A 13967-nucleotide genomic window follows, 5' to 3' on the forward strand; every position below is an offset into this window, starting at 1 on the left:
ACTCATTTGAGGTGATTGATGGATCACAGTCAAACACCAGATTACACAACTGTATGTGTCTGTTAATAGTGCTGACGCACTCATCCACCAGTTGGGGTACTCAAAGGCGTCTGACCACTGTGTTCCTCGCCGTCTAATGGAACAACATAAAGAGAGACGAAGGACCATCTGTGGAATTGCTTGGCTCAATGATGGATTCACTCCACAGGAAGCAGTATGTAGGTGATGGGGAGGTTATTGGTGCAGTGAGACATTGGCTCTGATATCAACCAGAAGAATAATTCCATGCAGACATACAGGCCCTCCCAGTACGGTGCCGTAAGGCCATTGCATTGAACAGAGGTGATGTTGAAAAACAGCGTTTTGTAGCTAAAAAAAAGGGGGAGTAGTATGGTGTATTGGAATTGTGAATAAAAACTAATCTGCTTTCAGAAAAAAATTGTTGCGTTACTTATTGATTGCCCCTCGTACAGTGTTTGTTGCCCAATGGCATCATCCAGGACAGATTTCGTGAGCACAAGGATGAATTATTGTATCTCCCTTGGCCACTACATTCCCTGGATCTCAATATAATTAATCCTTTGTGGTCTGCATCATCGTTACCTGAACTTGATCCATTCTGAGATGACTGGAAGCTGCTTTGATTGTCAATGGGGTTTCCTACATTGTATTAGGCATGGTAATGTGTTGTGCATTTTAGGTGTTTCCAGATTTTCTTCCTCCACTGTACACACCACTTCACTAACATGACTTATATTAGCAGTGGAAGGTCAGTTCACTGGCTGATATCAGTTCTACACCATCTACAGAATTCCAAAGTGAGCAGTGTTCTCTTTTAAGGGGGTGACTTGTATTTCATCCAGTGAATTTAGTTTAGCCTTACTCCTCCACACTGTGATAAACCTTTGAAGAATTCCACATCTCCAACTTATCTCCCTCCGAATTCATTCCCAGCAATTCTAATATCAGAGCTAAGAAACACCTGATCATGAACTTTCAGGCATTCCTAACTTTTATCATTCTTTCTTTGGCAAAGACTGTGACCATGAATGATAATTGCTGAATGGCTGAGAGTCCCCACCAACGTTCCATCGCCTTGCTTAGAAATCTGACCACTACATTCCAGGCCCACAAGTACAGTATAACCTTCAATAGCTCCTCAAAACATCCAGTTGACCAAAAACCAGTCAACCACTTATCCCACTTCAACAACTCAACTCTACTGGTGTCCCTTGTGATTGCCTCATTGTGGCTGGTTACTGTGCTCCCACAAAAAGATCCTCTATCTTTGTTGACCACCATCTCCAGCTAATTGCTCTCAGTTGCACTTCCTGCCTGTGATATTAATTTCTGCACAGTCCTTGTTCCTTGATTGTCACAGTAGATGCAATGTCTTAACACTATATCTTTCTCATTAACCTCGTGATACCAACCCCACCTCTTCCTTCCAAATGCTTCTATACCACCATATTCTGATCTACAATTACTTGGGAGTGGGGGACTATGGAGAAGAGAGATCAACATGTATACTGAGGAGTTATGAGATACCTCCTAATATCATGTTAAACCTTGTTTTGCCTGGTGTAATGCAGCAACTCAACATAGCATGGAGTCAACAAGTCGCATACTGCCCCCATAGCTGTCCATAATTGCAAAAGCGTTGCCAGTGCAGGATTTTGTGCATGAACTGACCTCTAGATTATGTCCCATAAATGTGTGATGGGATTGATGTCAGGCAATCTGCATGGCCAAACCACTCACTCAAATTGTCCAGAATGTTCTTCAAATTACTCGCAAACAGTTGTGGCCCCTGGTGACATGGTGCATTGTCATCCATAAAAATTCCATTGTTGTGTGCTACAAATGATCTCCAAGTAGCCAAACATATCTATTTCCAGTAAATGATCTGTTTAGTTGGACCAAAGGACCCAGACCATTCCACGTAAACACAGACCATTCTCTTACATAACCCGCTTGCACAGTGCCTTGTTGACAACCTGGGCCCATGGCTTTGTGGATTCTGCGCCACACAAACCCCACCATCAGCCCTTACCAACTGAAATAGGGACTCATCTGACTAGGCCATGGTTTTCCAGTCGTCTAGGGTCCAACTGATATGGTCATGAGATCATGAGAGGCACTGCAGGTGATGTGCTGTTAACAAAGGCACTTGCATCGGTTGTCTGCTGCCATAGCCCATTAATGTTACATTTTGCCACTCTGTCCTAACGGATATTTGTCATACATCCCACATTGATGTATGTTAATACTGCAGTGCCTGTTTTATTTACAGTTGCGAATAAATTTAATGTATTTCCTAAATGTTGTAGTCGCTGTAGTACCTGTTCCTTTGGACATGCATGTGTGTCCAAAGGTGTTATTCATTCTTCGTTACTATGTGGGCATTATGTTAGTAAAAGGGTGAATGACTCTTCAGACCATGATGCAAAAATTTTAACACTGAAAGGTTTTTGTACTCAAACAAATGATAATTACAGTCTATGTAGAAAAGCTAATCCAACCATAGTAGAGAGTTTTTAAACCTCATTAGGGAACAAGTGTGGCAGAATGTTTAAAGTACCAATAACATAGATGACAAATATAATGCGTTCCTTAACACATTTCTCATGCTCTTCGAAAGTTTCTTTCCTTTAGAACACTCTAAATAGGGTTGTTGTTGTTGTTGTGGTCTTCAGTCCTGAGACTGGTTTGATGCAGCTCTCCATGCTACTCTATCCTGTGCTAGCTTCTTCATCTCCCAGTACCTACTGCAACCTACATCATTCTGAATCTGCTTAGTGTATTGATCTCTTGGTCTCCCTGTACGATTTTTACCCTCCACGCTGCCCTCCAATGCTAAATTTGTGATCCCTTGATGCCTCAAAACATGTCCTACCAACCGATCCCTTCTTCTAGTCAAGTTGTGCCACAAACTTCTCTTCTCCCCAATCCTATTCAATACCTCCTCATTAGTTACGTGATCTACCCACCTTATCTTCAGCATTCTTCCGTAGCACCACATTTCGAAAGCTTCTATTCTCTTCTTGTCCAAACTATTTATCGTCCATGTTTCACTTCCATACATGGCTACACTCCATACAAATACTTTCACTAGCAGTAAAAGGCAGCCTGAGTGGCTGACTAGTGGGATAAGGATATCATGTAGTACAAGTGGGACATGTATCAAGATGTTAGAAATAAGTCAAAATCAAGCTACAATAGCCTATTACAAACAGTATTGTAATGTGCTTAAAAATGTTACTAGGAAGGCAAAGAGTATGTGGTATGCAAAAAGAATAGCTAATTCACAGGATAAAACTAAACCATATGGTCAGTCATGAAGGAAGTGACTGGTCAGCAGCACAAGGTCGAGGATATAAAACCAGTACATAGTAAAAATGTTATTGATAAGTCAGATATATGTACAATATTTAACATTCATTTTCTTAACATTGCAGGGGAAATATAATAATAACTTAGTTTCTACAGGGAATCACATAACTCTCTTGGAAATTGTCTTTCTCAGACTGATACATGAAATACTTCTCTGTGATATTGACAACTGAGAGATCGAGTCAATAATTAAATTACTGAAGACTAAAGACTCTTGTGGATTTGATGGAGTATCTAGAAGTATATTAAAGTGCTGTGCTGCACATGTTAGGCATGTACTTAGCCATATTTGTAATTTTTGCTTTAGGAATTGCCAGTTTCCTGGACAATTAAAGTACTCATTAGTAATGCTGCTTCAGAAAAAGGGTGAAAGGTATAATGTAGACAGTTTTAAACCTATTGCAATGCCATCAGTGTTTTTCTAAAGTTGTGTATGTAAGGATAATTGATCATTTTATTTCACATAAATTGCTATAGAATGTACAGTTTAGTTTCAGAACTGATTTAACAACTGGAAATTCTATATTCTCTTTCCACTGTGAGGTATTGGATGAATTAAACAAAAGATTTTGTACACCAGGCATTTTTGTTTGGTTTAACTGAGGGATTTGATTGTGCTGGTCACAAAATATTTCTCCAGAAGTTAGACCCTTATGGAACATGGAGAGTGGCTCACAGTTGGTTCACAGACAGCAAAAGGTCATTCTTCACAGTACTGAGAATGGCTGTGATATGTGATCCAAGTGGGGCATGGTTAAATGGGCGGTGCCCCAAGGATCAGTGCTGGGGCCACTTATGTTCCTTATATTTAGAAATGACATGTCCTCTTGTATTACAGGTGATACGAACTGTTTGCTGATGACATTAGCTTGGTAGCAAAGGCTGTTGAGTGCAACTTTGGCACTGTTTCAAATAGTGCAGTTCAAGACATAAGTTCATGGCCTGTAGGAAATAAACTAATGCTAAATCACAGTAAGACTCAGTTTCTACAGTTTTTAATAAATAATTCAACAGAAGTTGACGTTTTAATTTCACAGAAATATAATTAGTGAAACTGATCAGTTCAAATTTCTAGCTCTTCAGATTGATAGTAAACTGTCGTGGAAAGCCCACATTCAGGACCTTATTCAGAGACTTATGCTGCCATTTTTTCTATTAGAACAGTATCTGAAAAAAGTGGTAGTTTGACACAAAAGTAGTCTACTTTGCTTATTTTCTTTGGCTCATGACATATGGTATTATATTTTGGGGTAAGTCATCCCATTTTCAAAGGGTATTTTTGGCTCAGAAACGGGTGGTTTGGGCAACAAGCGGTGTAAGTTAGGGAAACTCTTGTTGACTCCTGTTCATTAGTCTGGGTATTCTGATGTTGTCCTCTCAACTTATATATTCTTTACTGTCATTTCTTCTGAACAGTCCAGCTTAATCTTGAGATTAGCAGCTTTTAGTCAATTAATACTAGGTAGGAATCCAATCTGCATTAGGATCACACTTCCTTGACTCTTGTGCAGAAAGGTGTGCAGTGTTCTGCTGCATCCATTTTCAATAAGCTACCATAAGAATTCAAAAATCTTAGCAGTAATCCACACACTTTCAAATCAAAACTGAAGAGTTTCCTCGTAGGTCATTCTTTCTATTCTGTCGAGGAGTTCCTTGAAAATTTAAGCTGATTCCTGTGTTACATTGTTGATTATGTTTAAATAAACTTGTATCTTAATGTCTTTTCAGGATTCATAAACATTTTATTTTATCTGTTATCACTTTTCTTTCATAATTTCATGTACTGTCACATTCCACGACCCTGGAGGTTTGCTCCTCAATTTGGTGCTACAGAATTAGAAGTGTAAAATAAATTATAAAAATAACCCATGCACTGCAATATCGTATTGATCCACTGATACCAGGCAAGTGACTTTCAAGTAAAATGTCTCACCTGTATGGGAATATACATAATGGATGTACAAGTACAGATTGTACATGCATGGCTGATGACATATGGAAGTTTGGGTCCGGCCATGAGTCGTAAACGGATAACCAAAGGGTAAGGTGACAGCTCTCAGTAAGCAGGAAATCATGGTCATGTCCCAGTCAGGCACAAATTTTCATTGTTGTAATTTTATTCTACAGCTGATGGTTGTTCACATTCGCAGTTGCAAATACATTTAATGTACTCCAAGCAAATGCCACTGCTCACGGTCGTTAAGTGTGGGCTGTCAGTCACTGCGCTGTCCATGATGAGAGGTAATGCCTGAAATCTGGTATTCTCAACATATTTTTGACACTTGTGATCTCAGAATATTACATTCCCAAATGATTTCTGAAATGGAATGCCCCATGTGTCTAGCTTCAACTACCATTCCGCATTCAAAGTCTGTTAATTCCTGTTAGTGGGCCATAATCACATCTGACACTTTTTCACATGAGTACAGATGAAAGCTCCACTATTGCACTGCCCTTTAATACCTTGTGTGCATGATACTACTGCCAGCTGTAGATGTGCATATTGCTATCCTGACTCTTTTCGCCGCATTGTGTTATACAGTAACTTTCACCACTTCTAGAGACCATCAGAGAACATATTCCTAACTGTGACTGCTTTTGGTCTTAAGTTGTCCATCGACCTTAAGAAACCTTTGGTTTGAAACAACATATGGTGAATAATGGCCCATGATATGCAGTGTCATACCACATGTTGTTTTTTAACCTAGGTAGTGTTTGCTCAAAGTCAGTCATGATTAAAAATATTTTTCATGGTTGTATCTATAAGGTACAAGAAAAACTATATAAATTTTTTACAAAGAGATAGAGGGGCTGGCCAGTACTTACCTCAGCTCAGTACAGCCGATAGATTCACAGAACAGAACAGAAAATTTACATTCCTAGCTTTCGGAACTTTGTTCCTTCATCAGGAGGGAGAGAGGGGGAAAAAGGGAAGAAGGGAAAGTGGATTCAGTTACTCACAACCCAGGTTATGAAGCAATAGGGAAAGGTAAACAGGGAGGGTAGCAAGGATGGAGGCATGGTTGTAAGAGGGAAGCCAAAGATATTCTACTGTTAAGTACAGTGCCAGCTTCAAACCAAAGAGGATGCATACAGAAGTAAAGAGGTCTATAGTATAAAGATAAACACAACTATGTAGGATGAAAAGATGCATGAATGGCTAAAGAGGAAAGGGAAAGAGGAGAAGATTGAAGAGTAAATGGGAGTGAGGTTGTTTAACATAGGTTCAGTCAAGGGGGATGGCGGGATGAAAGGATGTGTTGGAGTACAAGTTCCCATCTCCGCAGTTCAGAGGGACTGGTGTTGGGTGGGAGAAGCCAAATGGCACATACAGTGTAACAGGTTCCTAGGTTCCTAGAATTATGCTGGAGGGCATGCTCCGCTACTCGGTATTGGACATCTCTTAGGCGGACAGTTAGTCTGTATCCGTTCATGCGCTCAGCCAGTTTAGTTGTTGTCATACCGATGTAAAAGGCTGTGCAGTGCAGGCATGTCAGTTCATAAATGACATGTGTAGTTTCACACGTGGCCCTGCCTTGAATTATGTGTGTTTTACCAGTAGCGGGGCTGCAGTAGATGGTTGTGGGGGGGATGCATGGGGCAGGTTTTGCAGCGGGGTAGAGAAGGTAGTCTGGGAATATTGTAGGGTTTGACAAGGATGTTACAGAGATTAGGAGGGCGACGAAAGGCAACTCTGGGTGGTGAGGGGAGAATATTGTCAAGGGATGATCTCATTTCAGGGCTTAACCTGAGAAAGTCATATCCCTGACAGAGTAATTTGTTGATGTATTCGAGGCCAGGATAATATTGGGTGACAAGGGGGATGCTTCTGTGTGGTCTGGGGGTAGGAACATTGTTGTTGGACACGGAGGAATGTATTGCTCGGGAGATCTGTTTGTGGACAAGGTCTGCAGGATAGTTGCGGGAGAGGAAAGCACTAGTCAGGTTATTGGTGTAATTGTTGAGGGATTCGTCACTGGAGCAGATATGTTTGCCACGAATACCTAGGCTGTAGGGAAGGGAGCGTTTGATGTGGAATGGATGGCAGCTATCAAAGTGAAGGTACTGTTGTTTGTTTGTGGGTTTGATGTGGACAGAGGTGTGGATGTGAGCTTCAACAAGATGAAGGTCAACATCCAGGAAGGTGGCTTGGGTTTTGGAGAAGGACCAGGTGAAATTCAGATTCGAAAAGGAGTTGAGGTTATGGAGGAAATTAAGGAGTGTTTCTTTACCATGAGTCCAGCCCACAAAGATGTCATCTATAAACCTATACCAGGCCAGGGGAAGCAGCTGTTGGGTCTTCAGGAAAGCCTCCTCCATGCGGCCCATGAAGAGGTTGGCATAGGACGGAGCCATCCTGGTTCCCATGGCTGTTCCCCTGATTTGTTTGTAGGTCTGGCCTTCAAAATTGAAGTAATTATGGGTGAGGATGAAGTTGGTAAGTGTGATAAGGAATGAGGTTTTTTTCAAAAAAGTTGGTAAGTGTGATAAGTAACGAGGTTTTTTCCAAAACCACTTACTGCCATCCATTCCACACCAGACGCTCCCTTCCCTACAGCCAAGGTATTAATGGCAAATGTATCTGCTCCAGTGACGAATCCATCAACAATTACACCAATAACCTGACCAGTGATTTCCTCTCCTGCAACTATCCTGCAGACCTTGTCCACAAACAGGTCTCCCGAGCAATACATTCCTCCCCGTCCAACAACAATGTTCCTACCCCCAGACCACACAGAAGCATCCCCCTTGTCATCCAATGTTATCCTGGCCTCAAATACATCAACAAATTACTCCGCCAGGGATATGACTTTCTCAAGCCAAGCCCTGAAATGAGATCATCCCTTGACAATATTCTCCCCACACCACCCAGAGTTGCCTTTCGTCGCCCTCCTAATCTCCGTAATATCCTTGTCAAACCCTACAATACTCCCAGACCACCTTCTCTATCCAGCGGTTCCTACCCCTGTAACTGACCCCGCTGCAAAACCTGATATCGGCTGTACTGAGCTGAGGTAATTACTGGCCAGCCCCTCTATCTCTTTGTTAGTATTTGTTCCACATCTTAATATGAGATTTTCCATTAATCATTTATTACATTATTTCTCATGTAAAGACCAAACATGCAAACAAATCCATGGAACTGCCATGCGTATCTGCATGGATCATGTTTATGGGTCATCTAGAGGAATCTTTCCTATCTGTTCAACAACTAACATTTCTTGTGTAGTATTGATTCACTGACAGCATCTTCATGATCAAAAACAGTGGCAAGGAAAGCCTTTCATCTTTCCTCCAGAGCCTCAACACCTATTCTCGAATCTTCTTCACCTGATCCTTTTCAACTCAGTGATCTGCCTTTCTAGATATTGATCTCCAGCACTTAAATGCCCTTATACAAACATCTGTTCCTATCTCTACACCAACCACAAAAGTACTTCCATTTCCAATTGTCACCCAAATAGTGTTAAAATGTTACTCCCTACAGATGTAACTGTGAGCGCTGTATGTGCAGTGAGAAGTAAGAGTTATCCAAATATGCCAGGCTTCCGTAGCCCTAGTTCATCACTGGGTACCGATACAACTTTAATCTCACAAGTTGTCTTTCTCTGTAGACTTGCCAGTCTTGACGGTGGCAAGCCTGTATACAGCAGGGAGGCCGTACTACACTTGATGTATTTTTCTTCTTCATCCTCCTATCAAGTGCTGTGGCAAGACACTGGACTCATATTTGGCAGCATACAAGTTCAAAATCCAATCTGACAATCCAGATTTAGGGCTTTTATGGTTTCTGTAAATTGCTGAATACAAGTTGTAGGGTTGTTGTTATCAAAGAACATGCCAATTTCCTTCCCCATCTTTCCCCTACCTTTGGTTGTGCTCAATTTCATAATGCCATTGTTGTCCATGGGGTGTTATTACACTGATTGTCCTTCCCCCTCCCTTTCTTCTTTTTGTTTGTCAGAAGAGCATATTTTATTTGTCCCACTGATAGCCATCGTCGTGTATGGTTTTGCAAAGGAAATTGATATTTCCAGTCACAAATGACTACAGATCTGTTTACTTGGATGCTGAACACCATATTGTTCTGCACTGTGTGCTTCCAACTCCTAGAACTTAGGTAAATGTGTGTGTGTGTGTGTCTTTCCAAACACCTTAGGGAATTCATCATCAGTGTGTTCGTCAATTGATATGGAATCCCTTTCAGATTCTATACTGAATTTGTGGCTCAGTGAGCTCCTTACCATAGATCCCTCGAACAAAACCGTGTGCCCATTGACTGATAGAAACCACAGATCATTCCCGACACTAAGAAGGGGCAGCAGAAGTGGTCCACAAAACTGCTATCCTATATTATTGACATCCATTTATTATAGACTCTTAGAACACATTCTAAACTCAAATGAAACGAGGCATCTCGAAATGAATTACCTCCAGCATGCCACACAGTCTGAATTCCGAAAACATCAGTCATCTGAAACCCAACTCGTGTTTTTCTCACATGACATCCTGAAAGCTATGGATCAAGGCAGGCTGGTAAATACAGTTTTTCTTTGACGTCCGAAAAGCATTTAACTCAGTACCACACCTATGATTGTTATTGACAGTAAGATCATATGGGCTATCAAGTGAAATTCAAGACTGGATTGAGGACTAGTTAGTAGGGATGAAGTGGCATTTTACAAGAGACTTCAAAAAGTAAGTTACACATTATTATGGCAGACCAAGTAATTTTAATTGAATGCTCCACTACAGTTATAAGTTACATAGATGCATATCTCTATATTCTCAACATAATCACCAAGTCTCTTTAAACAATGGTCAGAACATTCAAACAATCGTGCTATTCCTTGACGATAAATCACGGAGCCATTTGAGAATCACTGTGTAAACTGGCTCATTGTTGGAAAATCTTTCACTCAGATGTTCTTTCAGCTTGCTGAAAAGATTGCCTGGACATTAACATCTGTGATTGACGTCGAAGACCTTCCTTCCTTATCAGCATCACATGCATCCTTGGTCAAATCGTTGGCACCATTTCACTACGGTTGGTCGCAATGTTGCATTTTGTCCATATACCACAACAATTTCACAGTGGATTTGTGTGCAGTTTAGGTGTTTGGCACACAAGAATTTGACTGTCCCGCATACTTCAGCTTCAGAGTTTACTTCCTTTTTATGCACAATGTCACTCACACACTGTGATGTACCTGTTATCTGTACTGCAGCAGAACTGTCTCCTCAGGAAGCCCGGAACATGTACTCTCTTCTGACAGTGTACCTCTCTTGTTGGATGGAGTCTTAGCATGAGACGACATAGGTAACTTACTTCCTGAAGTCGCAGTGAATCTTGTTTGGGGAGTCATCAACTGATGTAGAAGTAACTTCAGCTGTGCCCCCGGGAAGTGCATAGGAATCCTTGCAGTTTAGTTGTATATTAATGATCTTACGGACAATATTAAATGTAAACTGAGAGTCTTTGCAGGTGTTGAAGTTACATCATAAAGTTAATCCTTTGATCAGCTGTATAAATATTCAGACAGGTATTGATAAGATTTCAAATAGTGCAAACATTGTCAAGTTGCTTTAATATATTCAGAAATATAAAATTTTGCAATTTAGCTGTCCTGTAAGAGCCTAATTAGGAAGTTTTCAAAAACTGACTTTAAGTGATGAATCTAAAAATAAACAATCACCTCTTATATTTCGCTCATGTAGGGATTGCGAAGACAAATCAGATGAATTATAATATGCACATAGCTGTTTAAGCAATCGTCCTTTTTGCGCTTTGTGCGTGAATGGGATGGAAAGAAGACTTAATAACTGCCACAATGGGGGGGGGGGGGGGGGGTGCCCTCTACCGTGCATTTCACAGTGATTCGCAGAGTGTGTATGTCCTGGGGAATCAGCCCAAAGTAGTATTCCATACTGCAGATGGGAATCAAAGAAAGTGAAGTATGAGAGGAGTAATAACTGTTTGCTCATAATGTTTCTTGATTTATAGAATTAAAAAGGTACATGGCTAGCTCGTTCCACAGATAATTGACGAGTCCTTCCCAAGAGTGTTTTTGGTCTGTAATGAGTCCAAATAATTGTACTATTTTCATCTTTGGTTACCCTAAGATTAAAAATTACTACTACTACTGTTTTTGTATGGTTTATGCAAAGGTGATTGGCCTGACACCTGTGGCTGGTCATTTGCCTCATTGCCCGTTTTTATGGAGTACACTGTAAATTCTCCCCTGAAGTTATAGTTGTTTTTATTGTCAGCATATAGTACGTTCTTACATTGCATTCTTACATTGTATATAATTCAAAAAGTTATTACTGTAGAAAGTGAACAGGAAAGTTCCAAGAACAGAGCCTTAGGGTATTTCTCTTTTTTTATTGGGGGTATTGCAGATCTCTGCTTATTTGTATAACCTATTGCTTAAAGGGAGTGATCAGTCTTCAGTACCACAGTATTCTTTTTGATCATCATGTCATGTGACACTCAGTCAGATACTTTGATTGAATCAATGATTGTTCCAGGCATAGATAGCCTTGAAGTTAAAATTTTCTGGGTTGTTAGGCCACATCATATTCCTTCAATCGACATTTCGACTCATATGCTAGGATCTTCTTCAGGATCTTGTGGGTCCACTGTAGATTGAGCACTGTCAGGGGCCTTTGTTGCCTTTTCTTGTAAAGGGGTGTTTTCCTACGCTTGTTCTAGAGAAGGGGGATTATCAGGTAAAAAGACCTTGGGCTACTATTGGTGGGCCATCATCGTTAGATAATAAAAGTTGTTTTCCTGTGCTAATGCTGAAGAAAGTGTTTATTGGCTAAAACTCCTGTGGCTACCATTAGTGGGCCAATGTCATCAGTTAGAAAAGGATTTTTCCCCACACTTGTACTGGGGAAGAGTTATTGGTTAAAATTCCTCTTGCTGCTATTGGTGGGCCCACATCATTGACTAGAAACAAAACTGGTAGAACATGAGAGGAGGAATGTTTATTCAAGATATTATGGCCCACAGAGTTGGCTACCATAGCATAGTTTGTATTGCTCACACGCCATGACCACATATTCACTTCCTTCATGGCGGGGAGCCACGATGCCGGAAGCTTATAGCCAGAGTTGAAGTGTTCTTCGAAATGTCAATCATTTCTCAGACTTTTCTTCTATAAATGTTGGTTTCTTTAGCCAGCGCATGTACATTATTGAAATCAACATCAAGGCATAGTTCTTGTGATGTTCCACTACCGGTGATTTCATACTTGGTGTCAGCTCTGTATGGCGTTTGTGTTCCTTAATATGTTCTTTAACAGACCTTCCCATTTCGCCCTATATACACTTTGCCACAGGCACACGTCATTTCATAGACACCACAGTGTGGAGGCAATCAGGTGCATCCATTTTCATAGAAAGAAGTCTTTTACTTTGTTTTGACTGAAGAAAGTGGTCTGAATACAATTTTTCCTTAGAATTCTACATATGTGGTTAGTGCACCAGAAACATACAGCAACTTAACAGAGCGAGAAGGCACTTCCTTGTCCTTCCTATGAGCATAATTAATATGTTGCTTGAAAGCCCTTTCTGTGGACAAACTGTCATAGCCATTGGCCTTCATTGTCTTCTTTTAAAAACCCAACTCCGATTCCAAGTTGTTGTCATCGCTGATAGGGAAGGCATATGAAGACAGAGTGTTGAGCACTGCATGCTTCTGGACTGGGTGGTAGTGCGAAGTGGCACTAAATACTTGTTTGTGTTAGTAAGCTTTCTATACACTCTGTATTGTAGAGTGTTGCCAGATCGTCTGTATACCAACACATCTAGAAATGAGAGACTGTCCTCATTCCCAAACTCCAAGGTAAAGTTGATTTTGGGGTGAATACCATTTGAGAAACTGTGGAATCCATTAAACTCTTCTTCACTGTGTGGCCATGTAACAAGACTTTCTTTGATGGAAAAAGGATGCATCCGATTGCCTCCACACAGCAAGCGTGAATGGAATGACATTTGGCTCTGGCAAAGTGTATATAAGCAAAACTGGAAGGACTATTAAAGAACACATTGGGAAACACAAACACCACATGCAGCTGAAACAAAGTATAAATTAGTGGTAGCGGAACATCACGAGAACTGTGACCTAAACATTGATTTCAATAAAGTATGTGTGCTGGCTAAGGAAACCAACATTTATAGAATAAAAGTCCGAGAAGCAATTGAAATTTCTAAGTATGTGTATAACTTCAATACAGAGGATGCTTATAGCCTTCCAGCATTATGGCTCCGTGCCATGGAGGAAGTGAATACATGGCTGTGGTGTGTGAACAATACAAACAGTGCCATGGAAGCCACCTCTGTGGACAATAATATTTTGGATAAACGACCTCTCCCCCTTTGTGATCTGCCCAGTTAGCTTCTAGCCTTTAATGTGACCCCACAAATAGCATCAGTAGAAATTTGTAAAACCAATGACTCTTCTACTACTTAACAGTGGGAAAAATCCCTTTCTAATCAATGACGTTGGCCTACCAATGGTAGCCACAGGAGCTTTACCCAGTGACCAACACCCCCACCCCAGCCCC

General features: G+C 40.8%; 1 protein-coding gene across 2 annotated transcripts in view; it reads left to right on the forward strand.

Annotated features, from left to right (window-relative positions):
- Positions 1–13967, forward strand: part of LOC126194827 (ubiquitin carboxyl-terminal hydrolase 20) — a 186111-nt gene that overhangs the window by 166675 nt on the left and 5469 nt on the right. The window lies entirely within an intron of this gene.

Source organism: Schistocerca nitens, chromosome 7 (genome assembly GCF_023898315.1).
Source record: "Schistocerca nitens isolate TAMUIC-IGC-003100 chromosome 7, iqSchNite1.1, whole genome shotgun sequence".
NCBI lineage: Eukaryota > Metazoa > Arthropoda > Insecta > Orthoptera > Acrididae > Schistocerca > Schistocerca nitens.